This window comes from Tursiops truncatus, chromosome 8 (genome assembly GCF_011762595.2).
Source record: "Tursiops truncatus isolate mTurTru1 chromosome 8, mTurTru1.mat.Y, whole genome shotgun sequence".
Taxonomy (NCBI): domain Eukaryota; kingdom Metazoa; phylum Chordata; class Mammalia; order Artiodactyla; family Delphinidae; genus Tursiops; species Tursiops truncatus.
Genome location: NC_047041.1, coordinates 63743145 through 63760997, shown reverse-complemented (window position 1 = coordinate 63760997; position 17853 = coordinate 63743145). Strand labels below are relative to the sequence as shown.

Genomic DNA, 17853 nt, shown 5'->3' with positions numbered 1-17853 from the left:
AAATCAATAAAAACCAGTTCAATTCATAGTAATACTGATTTGCTCCCAGGTAACCAGGATCCTGCAGCCTCAGAAGTTATGCCCATGCGGGGATCTGCAAGGAGGGTGAAGGGTAAGGGGGGCATTGTGTTCTGAAACAGGAGGTGGGCAGCCAGCTCCCAGAAGCTCAAGGAAGCGATGGACTTTGGCCTATGTCCATGCTTTTCTCTTCTGGCCTCCAGGGAAAGCTCTGTGTTTCCATTTCATCCAGCTCAGATTTTTCCAACCACATCAGTGGCATTTTCTTATCTTCCAAGAATCTGCTTCAGAGCTAAAGTATCTTCTTTAAGCCTCTAGAAGGGGCAGCAGGAATGAACTGCTGGATTTGCTGGAGAGGGAGAAGGTGGCAGAGTAAGTTACTGTAGCACAGAGGCATGGAAGAGGAAAGAAGCTCTGTCAAGCTGTCTGTTGTCAGGCCACTGCTTTCCGTCCCCTCCAGGGGTCAAATGTCAGAACTTTATTGTACAGAAGGTGAAAGCTAGGCCCAGAGAAAGGCATGACTGGCCCAAGGTCACAGAGTGGTTTCATAATGAGGTCACAAAGAAATGGCCTCACTGCTTTGAAATCCTAGTTTTCTTCCCCAAAGGAACTTTGCTCAGGAAGTGCAAATTCATGGGTAGTCAGAACTAAAAAAAAGTAAGGCTCCAGAGAAAAAACATCAATCAACTAGTTCATTTATTAAAGAGGAGTACATCAAATTGCCTACTGTAAGGGGCATCTAACAGTTTGGACCAACCGTTTATGCCCTCTTGGGTAAGGGGAGCATACTAATCTTTGAAAAGAGAATTTCCTAGAAGGGAGTTTTCCTCTCCTCTCCGTCAAGGAGAATATTCTTTTTTTTTTTTTTTTTTAAAACATCTTTACTGGAGTATAATTGCCATACCATGTTGTCTTAGTTTCTGCTGTATAACAAAGTGAATCAGCTATACGTATACATATATCCCCATATCCCCTCCCTCTTGTGTCTTCCTCCCACCCTTCCTATCCCACCCCACGGAGAATATTCTAACTGCAAGGCCCAAGGTGCTTGAATTGGTGGGAGTCAGTGAGATCCTCTGTGGTGCCCTGAGAGCAGGGCCTCCCCTGCCCCAGGAGGGAGAATCAGGCTCACAAGCAGGACTGCAAGGTAACACTCAGAATGCCTGATTTTACTCCCCAGGTAGCCCTGGTTTCCTCAAGTTGAACATCTCTGACCCTCCAGGAAGTCTTGTCCCCTCTCCCCTTAGGTGTTTTCAGAAGACATATGCATGTAATCTGAGTTAAAGAATTATTTGATTCAGTTCAACATTTGCCAAACCCTAATTATGTATCTGGTGCTGGGGATACAAAGATGAAAAGACTGGGTTTTGAAGGATGAATAGGAGTCTGCCTTGAAGCCCACTGAGTTGCTGTCAGCCAAGTGGGGAAGAGCAACCTGAAAACAAATAATTGGAATTGTGTTAGAGCAGGTTTGGCCAACTTTTTATGTAAAAAGCCAAATAGTAAATATTTTAGGCTTCGTAAGTCAGATAGTATATGCCTCACTTACTCTACTCTGCCCTCGGAGTGTAAAAACAGCCATAAACAATACATAAATGAATGGTCGTGGCTGTGTTTCAATAAAATTTTATTTACAAATAGAGTCAGTGGGTCATATTTGGCTCAGAGGCCAAACAATTTGCTGAACCCTTTGTCTGAGGAATGTCATCATAATATGGAAACCAACCCTCCTAAGGGTCCATTTTCTGGTTTGTTATCAGCCTGTCTCACCTGGAAGTGCAAGTGAGAAATTTCCAGAAGCTTCAGCATTTCCAGAAGCTTCTTAAGAATTACTCAGCTTAAACCCTGGATTGAGCTCTGCTGTTTACCAAACAGTTAACATAAGGACAGGTACTATACATATAACAAACTGCAATTTAACAGACAGAATGTACGGGAATCTGATGTTAAGGATAATAACTTCTCCATGATGACTTGGTGAATCCTTAGCCAGAAAAACCTCTTCTGGTCCTGTGCTGGTGTTTCTTTTGTGCCACCTCTGCTGCCGGGTTCTGTATTGCCCTCATCATGGTGTGCTGAGCCGAACCCTGGGCTTGGAGACAGACTACCCTGAGCTCAAACCCTGTTTACAGTGCTTGGTAACTGTAATGCCTGGAGCAAATTACTTAGCCTTTCTGAGCTTCTCATCTGTAAAATGGGAATAATAATATCATGCAGGGCTGTTGTAAGGACTGAATATGATAAAAGGATGTAAAGAGCCAGGTAGAGCACCTAGTGCAATAAGTATGGGTTTTCTTCTGCTGATGCCTTGGAATTGTTTCCGTGCACTCACCATCTTCATTGTGGGAAGATGACAACTCTCCTGGAGAGAAATCCTCTATGGTTCCTTCCTGTCTCAGATCATTAAGCGCTGCAGTTGCTCATGCCTGTTCAAGTAGCAGCATACTGTAATTCATGTGCCTCAGGCCACCAAAATTTGCTGTTGGGACAGTCATTCCCAGGCTCCTGCCTTTGCCCTCCCTGCCCCCAGCCTCCCAGGCCATTGCACATCACTGTTTACCATAGCCTGCTCTCAAGCTGTGCTCAAAGACTCAAATCCTGCAGCTATTTGCATAAATCTGGACACCAAGGGAATTGCTCTATTTTACTTAAGCACATGGTTTCTTGTGGCCACAACCTCTATCCAAGGAGCATCTTTTGAATTGACCAAACTGCAAATGCAGTTCAATTCAGATTCTCTTGGTGAAGAAAAGACCCCGGCCGAGATCCACAACTGCTCCTGTCCCCTCCACAGGCCTCGCTGGGTGAGGTGTGAGCTTCCTCCTTGTCCTGCAAACTGAGGTCCTCACCCCAAACTGTGGGGCTGGGGTCCAGGGCAGAGGGCGGCGATCATGTTCACACAGGCTCCCGTTGCCAGGGTCTCAGGGTGTGCTCTCCTGGGGAGGGTTAACAGGCGCCATCTGACTCTGAGCCGAGGGGTAGATGGCATGAGTCCCTGGTGGTCATCTTCAGGAGGCAACGACATTTGAAAATCATTTAAAGGTTGAAATTTAACTCAACAAACACGTCTTTGTGTTCACCGTGCTATCTTTTAGGCAGGAACATGCAGGCTGCTCAAACCTAGTTCCGCCTCTGCAGACTGAGTTTAAAAGAGTGTGTGTGTGGCTTCCCTGGTGGTGCAGTGGTTGAGAGTCCACCTGCCGATGCAGGGGACACGGGTTCGTGCCCCGGTCCGGGAGGATCCCACGTGCCGCGGAGCGGCTAGGCCCGTAAGCCATGGCCGCTGAGCCTGCGCGTCCGGAGCCTGTGCTCCACAGTGGGAGAGGCCACAACAGTAAGAGGCCCGCGTATCGCAAATAAATTAAAAAAAAAAAAAAAGAAAAAGAGTGTGTGTGTAGTAGGGGGAAGGGTGAGAGACAGGCATGGTTGTGGGCGTTGGTTTGGGCGGGGCTTCTGGGAGGATGCTGAGCCCATCAACAGGTGCAGGGGATGCAGAATGAGGAGCAGGTTCTGAGGACAGGGGCACGGTGATAAGTTTAGTCAGGGAGTAACTTAGGGCAAGAGCATTTGCTCCAGATCTGAGTTTTTCAGATCAAACTCTCATGTAGGCAGCGGAGCGATGAGGGAAGCGAAGGCTTTGGTGTTGAGAAAGACCCTGAAAGCCAGTTTTACAAAGGATAAGCTGTTTTTCCCAGTTGGAAATCTTTATTGCAAGAGCCAAAAAAGCCAACATAAGCCAGTTTAAGCAGAAAGGGGTATTTATTGGTTCTTGAAACATAAAAGGCCAGGGATATCAGGCATGGCTTGATCAGGGCCTTAGATGGTAGCCTCAGAACCTAGTTTCTTTTGGCTCTTTGCTGTGTTCTCTTTCACACTGATTACATTCTTAGACAAATTCTTTATCATCACAACAAGGATTCTGTTTTCACCTTCTTAGATTCAAGGTCTGCAGTTAGGAATAAGAATCTCATTCCCAGGGATTTCCCTGGTGGTCCCAATGCAGGGGGCCTGGGTTTGATCCCTGGTCAGGAAACTAGATCCCACATGCCACAACTAAAGACCCACTGCAGTCAAATAAATAAATAAATATTAAAAAAAGAAGAAGAAGAAGAATCTCATTCCCAGGATGCCCAGCAAAGTCTTACTGTATCTCATTGGCTCTGGCTGGTCACATGCTCACCCTTGAGCCAATCACTGTAACAGGGAAAGTGATACAAAGATGGCCTCAGACTGCCTCCAGCCCTGGGGTTGCCAGTTAGACCCCTCGCCACTGATTATATGACTGCTCTCAGTAGGCTCCATGGACCTCAAACTCATGGGGCAGGAAGTGGGGCACAGTCTGGCAACTTAGCCAGCCCTGTACTGAGATGGGGAGACTGAGGGCAGAGTGGTGAAGGAACTCATCCCCACACAGGCCGCTGATGTCACAGTCTGCTCTTCACTCCCCCAGAAGGCTCCTGTCACCAACCCATTATAATCCTCCCTTTGGCCTCCTGAAGCACATATTGGGCTGCCCTGCAGCCCAGCCCAGGTTACCGGGCCTATTTCCACAGCTTCTGAGAACTAGGGTTCCCAGCGTGGAGATAAATAGGGGGTGGGGCTTGAGCTGGATGCTCCATCCCAGCAGGGAAGAGCTATCTACTCTGGTTGCCTTAGATTGAGCAGCTTCTTCCTATCTGCCCCGGGGGATGCTGGGAGAAGGACTTTCAGTTCTGTACCTTAGCTAGGGTTGCCCTTGCTGGCCCTGAGGTAGGGCTGTGATGTGGAACAATCCAGACTCCCTGTCCGGAAACCTCTGCTAATAACCCTTGTTCTGTCTCTGTGGAGGTTAGATAGGAACAGGAGTGACTCTGCTCTTGAGAAAGAACAAAGATCCCATTTTAGGCACAGAAGACCCAGATCTTAGTCCTGACTCTGTTACCTGACTGTGTGACCCGGCACAAGTCACTTTACCCCTCTGAGACTCGATTTCCTCATCCGTGGAATGGAAATATAATACCTCCCTCACAGAGCTGAGAGGGTTCAAAAGCTAACAAATAATATCATACCTACTGTGCTGTGTGTGGAGTAGGCCAGATGAAAGGTGTGGTTTGATTCCTAGAGTTCTTTCTTTCAAAAGGAGGATCCACCAGGTACTGAGCTCTGGACCCGCACTACGTTTCCACAGCTGGGGCACAGATGAAAGCTCTCTGCCTTCAGGCTTGGCAGATGTGGTTTTGTACAGGAAACTGCTGCGTGGCAGATGGAGGCAGCTGCAAGGTGCTATCGTGGACCAGAGAGCACACAGCATCCCGGAGAGGTCAGGGAAGGCTTCCTGGGGAGGCAGCCTTGAGGGACACACTTGGAGCCCCAGTGCCCAGCACGACACTGACACTGAGAGCCACTCACATGTGTTTCTTGAATGAATGAATGATTTAGTCACTGTGCAGACCATCTTTTCCTTCTGACTTTCCCAAACCACTTCCTGCATGTAAACCCTGATGGTTATTCCCCAGAGCAAAGCTGGGAAGGGAGAGGGAGAAGGAGGGGTCATGGAGGGAAGAATGGCAAAGAAAGGCACGCTGGGAATTGGACATTCATTTGTTATTTTTGTTTGTTTGTTTGTTTGGGGATGGGGTGTTGCCAAATCAAGGAAGAAATTTTATTTTATTTTACTTGATCATTACCATTTTTTTGGCTGTGCTACGTGGCTTGTGGGATCTTAGTTCCCTCACCAGGGATCGAACCTGAGCCCTCGGTAGTGAACGCACAGTCCTAACCACTGGACTGCCAGGGAATTCCCAAGAAATTTTCTTTTTGTTTGGAACAAAGTTCCCAAGGTGGTAGGGTGCTGTTCCTGGCTTTTCAGATTGGCCGCTCCTGGTGGCTCCCTTTAATTTCTCAGGACACCAAAGAGACTATCTTTTTTTTTTTCTTTTAACAATGCCATTATTTATTATGCAAGTAAGTCAAGCTCATTGTAGAAAAAAATGGGAAAATATAGACATAAATATTCAAAAGATATTACATTGAATTTATTCATAATTCCATTTGAAGATAACCATTTTTAACATTTGGGTTTTAACCATCTTGACCTCTGTCCCCCACCCTCATGAACAGATAGAGCCATATATTAATCTACACATATTTCACATAAGATATATATATTATATATATATATATAAATATAGATGATCTTTAAATGAAAGTAGAATCATGCCAGCTGTTTTCCCCCCCCCCCAGCCAATATATTCGAACAAAAATGACTATGTCTAAAACATCAAACCTTTACGCCTTTGAAGCATTTTGGATGGAGACGTTCTAAAATGGAACTTGCTCTCCAGTCTTTCCCAAGGAGCCAACATGGGAACTCTGCTTCATCCATGCTCACCGTGGACATGCTGGCTGTACGGCAGGGATGAATGCAGGGCCTGGGAGGCTGTCTAAGAGGCTGTCCAATGGCCCCAGGGTCTGGGCCACACAGAGTGCTTGCGTCTGCTCTTCAGAGTGTGGCTGCTTCCTTCCTTGTGGTCAGTTGTGTCTTCTGTTTTTAATCTGCTGTGGGCTGGAAAACCAGAAAACCAAGCCTAGAGAGGAGCATTATCTAGGTTTTAAGTCAAGTCCTCTGTTGCATGAGGCACAGGTGATTTGTGTTATCAGTATTTTCTTTCCCAGATGTGAGTAAAGGAACACTTCTTAAGTATTTACTATGTTCTGGATACTTTCCATGCCTATTTTATTTAAATCTCATAGCAACACTTTGAGAGAAGTAGCTTAACCCCCTCTTACAAACAGCAGACTGGTCCCATAGAAGTTCATTGCTTTGTCAAGAGCCACTGAGCTGTAAGTGCCAGAGCTGTGATGGGACCTGGTCTGTTTCCCTCCCAAATCCCTGCTTTTCTCCTTGTACCACGTCTCATGCTTGCTGCCAATTCTGGGCTGGGTTTGGTTTGATATCATTGCCAGGGGCAGGGCCACTGGACTGGGGAGATGTTTCTGCATGGAGCAGGGCTTGGCTCCCACAAAGGTCTGAGGCCAGGCAAAGACCCGTCTCCTCAGGCAGCAGCTCCAGGGCCTGGACAGCAAGGAGAGGCCTGTAGAATCACACATCACCCAGAGAGCCCGTGGGAGGGGGCCTCATCAGTCTGTAGAGAGGGCCAGTCTCTGCTTAGCTGACTGGCCTTCTCAGATAGTGCTCATAGCTGGCACTGCTTGTTGGCCTTGATTTGGGTTAGATTAATGAGCAGGAAAAGCCCAGGAGAACATTTTCTCATGGTATAAACCAGAGGTGGCAGTTGGTAGCTGCAGACCGAATCTTGACCAGGGATGTTTTTGTCTGGCCCGCATGGTGTTTCTCTAACTTTTTGAATTACATTTAGCATTTATAAATTGGGAGATTCCATATTTAAACATCTGGGATTTGGGCTTTTCTTGAAAAATTGGGAGATCTAGCCAACAAAGATGGGTATTTTTTTCATGATCCCCCCCCCCCCCCCGTTGAATAGTAACTGCCCAGGTTAGATGGTACCTGTGCTCTGTGGTCAGCCACACCCCATAATGACTGTCCTTCATCTCACCTGCCTGGCCCCTGAAGGATCTGAATTTGTCGCCTTTACATGAATCCTATTTTTACAGAAGCTAGTTGCCAATTAAAGCAAAGCCTTCTTAATCTGTTTATTAGTGATATGGTTTCATTCATTAATTAATTCAGCCAACATCTAGTGAGTGGCCATTATGTGTTTCACCCTGTACTGGATGTGGGTCATAAAAATATGAATATTTATTCAATATTTAAAACAGTCATAAAAATGTGAATAAGGTATAGTCCCTGCTGTTGAGGTGCTCAAATTCTAGCTGAGATGGGACCTGTGCAAATTGCTCTGGGAGAATAGAGAAGTGTGGTAAACTGAATAATTCTCCCCTGCTCCCCGCCAAGAAGTCTGTGTCCTAATCCCTGGAACCTGTTACCTTAAATGGAAAAAGGACCTTTGCAGATATGATTAGATTAAGGTTCCTTAGATTTGGAGATCATCCTGCATTAGCTGTGTGGGCCCAGTGTAATTCCAAGGGTCCTTATGAGAAGGAGGCATGACAAAGTCAGACAAAAAGGAAATGTGAGGATGGAAGCAGAGGTCAGAGAAGAGAAAAGATGCTACACAGCTGGCTTTGAAGATGGAGAAAGGGCCACCAGCCAAGGAATGTAGGCAGCCTCTAGAAACTGGAAAAGTAAGGAGATGGATTCTCCCCTAGACCCTGCAGAAGGAACACAGCCTGCTGATACTGATTTTAGCTCACTGAGACTGATTTTGGACTTCTGACCCCCAGAACAGTAAGATAATAAATCTGTGTTGTTTTCAGAGACCAAGTTTGTGGTAATTTGTCACAGCAGCCATAGGAAACTAATACAGGAAGGGAGAAATTTTTTCTAGGGTGAATGAAGGAAAGAATATTTGAATTAGATGAATAGGAGTTCATCAGGTATAGAAAGGGGATGGAAGGCATCCCAGGCATAAGGAAGAGGATCATGCAAAAGTTATAAAGAAGCAGGGCATGTTTGAAGGTTGGCTATTGGTTCATCGTGGCTGGACCATAAGGTGTATGATGGCTGAAATAAGAGATGAGGCCAGGGAGAGGGGCTGGAATCTTGACTTAGAACTGGTTGCATGGGAAAAGAGACCAGTTCTAAGTGAGGATTTCTTATAATCTCAAAGATTATAAAAAAGGGAAGGGTGATCCAATTTATGTTTTAGAGAGACTGCTCTGGCATCTTGTGGATGGTGGTTGGAAGGGACCAGACCACAGGTAAGGAGACCAGTGAGACTGTTGTAGTGACCCAGGTCACACAGAGCCATGGCTGGGATGGTGGCTACGAGAAAAAGCGAAGTGATCAAAGACACCTGAACTAGGATTGACAAGACCCAGAAGCGAACTGAATGTGGGGAGTGATGACTGCTGGGTTTTTAGCTTGAGTGCATTCACTAGTACACAGGAGTGGGCTTGTGGGAGAGTAGGGCTGGGGGCAGGAAGAAATGATGGGTTCTGTTTGGGACATGGTGAGTGTGAGGGGACCATAGTGCACATGGGAAGAGCTGCCTGAAGGGCTCAGTAGTGTGCTGGTAAATGTTCAACAGCCAGCTCTCTGGGAAAAAAAGACTTTGATATATAGCATTTGCTGACTCCTGCAATATAAATATTCCCATCACGACCAATTTTAAGTTACTAACTCAACATCACTAAATGTGGAGTTAGGAAGAGGTACACAGTCAGGCACCAGCATACCACTGGAGAAGTTCCCACAAAGTACAAGAAGGAAGGGCCTAAAAATCCACCTCCTTCCCAAGACAGGCTCAGTGACTCACTGAGGCCACACACCTGGGGAAGGTAGGACCAGGCCCAGAATCTAGGAGGCAGCTTCTGGCCCTCCATTGATTAGAGGCAGCATCAAGCCCTGCTGATGGCCCCTTGGTGCCCTGGCCAGTTTTGCAGACCCGGGAATACCATGTGGTCCTTAACCCCAGGACAATGACTCATGTCACTCTGGAGTGAGTGACTCAGGGAAGAGGCTGCTGGGTGGCCTGGAACAAAGAGAACTGGGAGAGATTTATTTCTCCTGGGAGCTCAAAGGGGGGCTCAGATACTTTTCTGCTGTTCCCTGTGCCTTTGAACTGCCTCCGATTAAGCAATTGCACATATTTCCAAGAAGAAAAAAAATTTTTTTCAAGTGGACTTAGTTTTTAAAAAAAGAATTGCTAAAGTGAACAAGCTGGAGAGGAAAGCTGGGGAGATGTTCTGGCTTACTTCCTGTCCTGGCTGAGGCCGGGGCTGGGGGTGGATAGAGCTCTCGCTGTGACTTGACCACTTTTCAGGGGGTGTGGAACATGGATCCCAGGCATTTCAGGGTTTCTCCAACCCTCCCCTTCTTCCAGAGTGGCATCTAAGGTCCAAGGGGCTTCCTGAGTGCCAGAGAGTCGGGGTGAGGAGGGCGCCCATCATTTGACAAGGTGATCCTCCTGTTTCTGTCAGTCCTTGCTTAGTAGGTAACTTCTGAACCTGCCTTTTCAAGGCACCTTCAGGTCTAGCAACTGTCTGCTCCTAGGTGCACAGAAATGATTGTGTTCTCCGCCCTGTGCTCCCCACCCTACCCGCTGTGAGGATGGCTAAAGGCCTCATCTATCAAGTCATATCAAATAGCCATTTCCTCTCTCTGGGGTCTTCTCCTCTGGGTTCTGTCTGGGAAATGGGGCCCAAGACCTCTCTGCTCTCAGATTTGGGGATCTTTTCCCACTTCCCCAGGGAAGCAGGGCACAGGCCCCGTTCTCAGGGACTCACCAGAGTCTACCCTCTCACTGCTTCCTCTCCACTTTTCCTGTCTTTCCTTTGTCCCATAATCTTTACTAGTCTTGGGTTGGGGGGAGATTTACCGTTACTTAGGATGTTTTTGCCCAAATCCTTTTTTCTGTGCACTGAGCCCTTCCTGTTTCCCTAAGGGCTAGTTCTTTGTGATATATAAGGCAGAGATAGACTCCCTTTCCTCTATCTCCTGCTGCTACAACTGCCCCCAGCCCCCCTCCTGGGCAGTGAGCACAGAATGGCCTCCCTGTTTGCCCGAGGGGAAGGGCAGTGGGGGAAAGGAGATGCGAGGGGAAGCAAGGAGTCTGTTAGGATTCCAGACATGCCACCTACTTGGGTAGCCCCTGCACGTCCCCCAGCAGCTGAGCATCGTGCACACTCCTGTGCTCTTCCTCTGAGGGCTCACCCGGCCTCCCCTCTTGCGTATGGCCCTGGCAGAGGTCTCAGCAGATGCTGGCTCACCCTCAGGGCTAGAATGGGTTCTGAATCAGGGGAGGAAGGCACCCCCAGCCAAAAGAGCCCGTGAGAGACCCTTGGGACTGGAGAGCGTGGCCAGAGTGTGCAGACTCCAGGCCAGAGTGTCGGGAGTGCTCAGGGACTCCTTGCCGAAGCACCGCTGGGCCGCAGCCCCTGTACTCCCAGCCCCTGGACCAGAATGGTTGTGGTGACGGGGAGAGGTCATTGAGGGGGTCCCTTCCGGTCCCTCATCCTCCCCTCTCTGTTGCCCCCAAGGCCCCTTCCTTCTACCCTTCTACACCCCACCCTTGCTCCCCACTCCTCCTTTCAATCCAAATCTGCTTTCAGGATGGAAACTTGGGGCTCCCACTGACATGCCGAGGACTGTGCCCCCTTCAGTCCTCCATTCTCCCATTTATCCTGTGCAGCCTGAGCACTTGCACAGGTCTCAAGCTAGGTCTCATCTCTCCCTTGCAGAATGACAGCCTCTGTGCTTTGGGAGTCAGCACAGGGGTGGCAGAAAGGTCAGGGTCTTTGGAACCAGATAGACTCAGGACTGACCACAGCACAGATCTGGGACAGGCCACATCATAGAACTGAGCTTAGACCCAGGACTGACCACTGCACAGAGCTTGGATGACCACAGTGCAGACGTGGGGCTGACCACAGTACTGCATGCTGTTTCTGTAAACCCACCACTGCAGCCACTGGTTGCCCGACAGCAGAGTGAATGGCCCCTGGTGGGTTTAATTCCAATTATGTCTGATGGTCTTTTATCTGATTGTCAGTACAGAGGAGAAGCCCTGGCCAAGCCAGGACTCTGCCTCCTTAAATTGCCAGAAACAAAGCCAAGAACTCTGCCACCCAGGATGAACACCAAACTCTCTGGGCCTTGGTTGCGTTTTGGTGATGCCGTGGCTCAGAGAACTCAGCTGCCCGATTCAGAGAATAGGAAAGGAACTCATTGAGGGTATAGTCTGTGCAACACCCTGCGTGTATTTCCTAATTTAATCCTTACAACAACTTTAAAATGCATGTACATACATTTTATGTATGTATGCCTCCATTTTACAGATGAGGAAACTGAGGCCAAGAGGAGACTAATCCAGCAAGAAAGAGGCAGAGGGAGAATTAGAACCCAGTCTGCCAAGGTCCAGAGCCCTCTCACAGCATCTCAAGGTTAGGAAGCAACATAGGGCTATTGTGAGGGAGACCCCAACTTGGACTCACTTGGGGTACAGGACTCAGCTCCGCAGTTGGCCAGGTCTAGGAACCCACAGAGGCACCTCTTAGCACTTTGAGCTGATCTCTGATGCCCAGGGAGATTTTCCAGGTGTATCCAGTGCTGCCTGGGGCGGATACAGGGAGCTGGGAACATCTTCACTCACCCAAGATCAGAGGCACTGCCAAAGGATGCCTGCTTTCACAGCATGGACACATCAGCTTATTATTTACTAAAAGCAAACCTTTCAAAATAAGAAGCCAGAAGGCTGACATGTGTAGTGGGGATGGGGGGCAGGGTTCTGGGACCTTCTCTGGCTGCTCCTCACTCACAGGTGTGACTTTGGTCAAGTCCCTGCCCCTGCCTGGGCTTGTCGGATGGGAGCAGGGGTAGGACTGGCCCTTCTCCAGTGGCCTCCTTGTCATCCTCTGAGTTTGCAGAGGGACTGAGAGGGATGTGTGTGCAGCCACCCCAAACAATTCCCTCCATCGAATTCTTCATCTAGAGATAGACCAGTGGTATTAATAGCAACTTAATCTCTTTCAAATTCTTTGTGCTGCTAAAATGAAAGCAAAAATTCAAAGCTGGAAGAACAAAAAAAAAACCCTCCCTTCTGAGAATTCTGAGTCACTCCAGAAAGGTCAGTGGAGTCTAGGTTAACTCATTATTTCCCAGAAGGGCCTCTGGCTCTTCCGACACCCAAAGCTTAACAGAGGGAACGTGAGAGCCACTCAGTTTGCAGGCTGTGCTCCTGGGACACTGTGTTTTCAGAGCGGGGTTTGGTCTCTTCTGGACTGGTCACAAGGCTCTGGGAGAGGCATCCCAAGGGCCACTGTAAGAGGCCACTGCTTACCAAGAATGCCACCCATGAGCTAGTGGACTTGGCCCTGCAGGGAGCTGGGGAGTCAGACTGACCTGTGGTTGACTTCCAGCACTGCCACTCATGGGTGATGCGACTTAGGGCAAGTCTTTGAGCCTCTGTTTCCTCGTCTGTAAAATGAGACTAATCATAATGTTAAGAATAATAGTACTTACACTATCCACCTCAAGGCTTGCTGAGAGCACCAAAGGGGATGTAAAGGCCCTTGAGAAATCATGACTCTTAATGTTGGCCCCTGTGCCTGCTGGCACGTAGGCAGCCCCACAGGAAGCCACCCCCCTCCCATGACTGAGATGGGCAGGATGGAGGTGTTCTGCCAGTTGTGGATGGGCATGCCTGTGCTTTACGGCTGCTCTGTCAGAACAGCCCCCTCCTGCCCTCTCCCCACAGCCCACAGGGTCCTACAGCAGCTATTCCCAGGGGCAGAGTCTCTGCTACTCACTAACAAGTGTGGGCCTTTCTGGGGTGAAAGGTAGGATGGACAACTAATGAACAGTTGTATAAATAGAAGATTAAGAAGTTGAGTGGTTGAACACATGGACCCACAGACTGATGGATGGATGAGTGGGTGCGCTCGCCACCCTACATAGTGGGGATCATGCAGCCCCTGACAGTGGGCCCGCTCTTTTGTCCCTGTAAAACCCCTAGCCTCACAACCTGCTGCTTCCTCTCCCCTGCCCCACCACTATCTTATCCCCTCTGGGAATGCACACTGCAACTCTCCCCTGCAGGACGGCGAGAACCCATGTGGCGTTCAGCTGCTACACACTAGCAGAACTCCTGGTGGAGGGGACAGAGTAGAAGAGGGGAGAGAGGAGGGGCCTTGAATCAAACTAGCCTGGGTTATAACCCTTGGCCTGCCACTTATTAGCTGTGTGGTCTTGAGCAAGTTGTTGCAGCTCTCTGATCCTTAGTTCCTTAATATATAAAATGGAAATAATAAACAAGATAGCATCTGAAATGCACCTCGCATAGTGTCCGATATTCAGTAGGCGACCTAGAAATAGCTGATGAATAAAAAGGAATAAAAGTATATTAGTTTGCTTTCTTTACTGAATAACCAGGGGCAGATAAAAATATTTAAATGTGGTTTAGAGGCTTTTGGCCTTTTCGGTGACACAAATCATTGGATAGTTATTCCAGCAGAGGCTTTGGTAATTTGTGCCAGGAACAAAGGTAGCTGGACCAGTCAAGTTGCTTCACTTCTCTGCACCTCAGTTTTCCTTCCTGTAAAATAGGCCGAGCTGTATAGTTAAGCACTGGCTGGGGGCAGAAAGAGTAGAGTCCAAAGGGCTGATGGCGCTTGGCAATGACCCACCTAACCCTTTGCTGACCAAGCTGGAGAGGCAGCAAGAAGGGCCCTGAAAATGGGTTAAAGAAGGAGCGGCTCAGAGACCAAACATCACTAAATATTTTCTCCTTTTTTGGGTCGTTGCTCTAGATCACCACTTCCTGGAGACTATATTCTAAACTTTGCTGTGATGGATGCGAGGTCCACGTGCCCACGAGCTCCAGAGGAACCCAGATGTCACCCTGGGGGAGGGACTCTGCTTTTACCTTGCTATTTTAAGCAGCGAGTTTACAATAATGGATGGGAGAGAAAGCGATGGGGCAGGAACAGCATGGGAATGGCCTGGGAGGATGGGGCTGCTGGGGCTCCCCCTGAGGAGCTTGGGGTTCCATCCTGTCAAGGGTGGGACCTCAGCCAGCCTCCACTCTGCTTTATCCTGCAGTAGCTGACACCTCTTAGTGCTTGTCTGACTTAATTCGTTTCTGTTTTACTTTGCTTTCTGACCCAGGGACTGACTTAAGGTCTTTCTTGAAGAGCAGGAGGTGAAGGAAAGGAAGTGAAGGTATTTCTGATGCGACTTTGGAATTCCATGGTCCTAGAATCCTATGGGATGGGGCCCTCAAATCTGTGGTTTTTTGTGATTAGGAGGAGATCAGGATTTCAGGGACTCCCAGGGTTAGAAAAGGCCCCTGAAGTGGGTTAGGAATCCTATGACCCTTGCCCCAGCCTTTGATGAAACTCTCCCAGGAATGGGGAGCTCATTACCTTAAAGAGTAGCGCATTTCATTTTCCGATGGTTCCAACCACTAGAAAGTTTTCCCTTGCCTTGATCTCACCTTTCAGTCATTGGCCATGCATCTACCCTTCGGGGACAATAGAATTACATGAATGGCTTTCAAATATCTGCAAAGAGGTTTTATTTCTTCCTGTACCTTCTCTTTTCCAGGCTAAAGGTCTTTAGTTCTTTAAACACAAATTCTTGTCCTGCTTCCCCTTTTTTTTGGCAGTACGCTGGCCTCTCACTGTTGTGGCCTCTCCCGTTGAGGAGCACAGGCTCTGGACACGCAGGCTCAGTGGCTATGGCTCACGGGCCCAGCCGCTCCACGGCATGTGGGATCTTCCCGGACTGGGACACGAACCCGTGTCCCCTGCATCGACAGGCGGACTCTCAACCACTGTGCCACCAGGGAAGCCCCTGCTTCCCCTCTTTTGAACATGCCCCAGATCATCTGAATCCCTCTTAGCATGCAGAGCACAATACACTTCATGTAGATTAAGACATAAAAGAAAAGTAGAACTGTCAGCTTCCCTGTTTTGGAAACCATACTCCTATTAAGACAGCCTGGATGGACTTCCCTGGTGGTGCAGAGGTTAAGAATCCACCTGCCAATGCAAGGGATATGGGTTTGAGCCCTGGTCCGGGAAGATCCCACATGCCGTGGAGCAACTAAGCCCGTGTGCCACAACTACTGAGCCTGCACTCTAGAGCCCGCGAGCCACAACTATTGAGCCCTCGTGCCACAACTACTGAAGCTCGTGCATCTAAAGCCCGTGCTCCACAAGAGGAGAAGCCACCACAATGAGAAGCACACACACCACAACGAAGAGTAGTCCCCGCTCGCCGCAACTGGAGAAAGCCCACATGCAGCAACGAAAACCCAATGCAGCCAAAAGTAAATAAATAAAATAAATTAATTAAAATAAAATAAAACAGTATTAAAAAAAAAAAGACAGCCTGGAGACCTGCACACACATCACACATCATTTTAAGAGTTTTCTTTGGATGTGTAGTGCGCTTCTCTGGTAGAATTGGGGTTTGTGGGTATTCTTTTGCTACCCTCAAACTCTGTTACCATATGCTTTGCCCAGCACCACTGTTGTCACTGCGGCTGACATCCAAGTCAAGGCAATAGTAATCAATCCCAGAGCTCACCTTTGGGCAAACCCGATGCTGAGTTTACTTATACAGAAGCAACCTGAGCTGGGAGGCACAGCATGCCCTGGCCCCAGAGCTCTCATTCCCAAGAGCCAGGTTAAATCTGTCTTCTTGGCCATGACCCACCTTCCTGTCCCACCTCCTCCACTAGGCCTCCAGCTATTCTGTTCAGAGAAATTCAGTCAGCATTTCAGTGTTCATGATTCAGTCTAAACACCATTCTAGCGTGGACTCTTCCCTAAAACTGTATTCCACTCGTCCCAATTTCTGGAGTTAGGGACCCTTTTCTGGGACCCTGCAGCTTCTCACTTCCAAAGTGTTTACCTCTTAATCTTGTTCTCCAACTTCCTCCCACCATTGGACTCCGTGTTCCTTGAGGGCCAAGACCACATTTTCATCATCCTTATGGTAGAGTAGGTGTGAGTGTTGGTGGTGAAGGAATGAATGACTCTGCTCACAGATCATCTTCTTGAAATGAGATTTCTTGAGCCGACCAGCAGGGGTCACCCCAACTGTTTCAGAGCTGGATAGGGCTCCCTGTCCACCGCAGAGAATGACAAAAGCCAAGATGGTGGTCACAATGACTAAAACTCCGGGGCTAAAGTTCTCCGGTTCTTTAAATACAAGTCAACAAGCATTTCTGGATGAACCTTCTGGGTATCCGTGATCAATAAGACCCCTTGCCTGCCTCAGGGAGCTCAGTCAAAAGGTGTGTGTTAGCTGGGGGCATCTGTCAGAGCTGTGACTGATGCCACATCTGAGCTGCACCACAGCACTCTGGCTCTAGGGCCTTCGCAAGCCATTTCTGTGGTACAGGAAGAACACTTGGTGTCCTGGGCGATGGCAGGGCTTCCTGGCTTCTCTTCCTGCAGCCTCCAGCAGACAGCATCTTGCATAGGACCCAGGGTATAGTGGATACTCAGTAAATGGCAATGTCCTTCGTTTGCCCTGTGTGTGTCCCAGCAGCCCCCTGACTGCAGCCGAGGGCAGGGTCTGAGGACGACCTCTGCCTCTGGTGCCTTTCATCTGCTGTCTCCCAGAGCAGCTCCTTCAAGGAACCTCTGAAGTTGCAGAACCAGGCCGGTTGTTGGTTTTTCGGGTCCCTGGAGGTGTCATCCATCCCCCTAGGGCAGGGGACCTAAAGGAGTTTAGGGGTGGGAAGAGCCCAGGCAGAGCCCCCTGGACCTTCTGGGCTGCAGAACAGCATGCAGGTAGCCTCTGTGAGCACCTACTCCATGCTGGGTGCTCTGTCTCTTTTCGTCCTAGGGACAGTCCCACCTGGGAGACATTCTTATCTCTGTTCCCCTGACGAGGAAACCAAGGCTCAGAGGTGAAGCAAAGGTTCAAGGCTACACAGCCAGTGAGTGGCAGAGTGAAGACTCAGATCTAGGTATCTGGTTCCAAAGCCTGTGCTCTATCTACTATTTCTGCTCTCCTGCCTCTCCAGATGGAGACCTGACATGACTGGCCCCCTTTTCTGAGAGGAAGCAGAGGAGCCAGACCCATTGGCTCAGGTTTATTGGAGAGATTTTGGTCCTACACCTCTTGACTGGCAAGAAACATGAAAGTGTGAAAGCACAGTTAGTACTTACAAGTAACAGTCGTTAGTAGTTACAAGTTAGTACAAGTAGTTACAAGTTAGTAGTTACAAGTAAACCCAGTTCAAACTGACTTAAACACTAAGAGACTTAATTGTTTCTGTAACTGGCTAGTTCAAAAAG

General features: G+C 48.6%; 1 protein-coding gene across 15 annotated transcripts in view; it reads left to right on the top strand.

The window, feature by feature from the left end:
• Positions 1-17853, top strand: part of IRAG1 (inositol 1,4,5-triphosphate receptor associated 1) — a 118439-nt gene that overhangs the window by 21352 nt on the left and 79234 nt on the right. Inside the window, exons 1-2 of one of the 15 annotated variants that reach the window (XM_073808617.1) lie at positions 14347-14758; positions 17399-17522. The exons of 13 other annotated variants lie outside the window; for them this stretch is intronic. The gene's annotated coding sequence lies outside the window, so the exon portion shown is untranslated. Of the gene's footprint in view, positions 1-14346; positions 14759-15665; positions 17523-17853 lie in introns of those variants that run through there. One more of the 15 variants, XM_073808616.1, reaches the window with a different exon arrangement.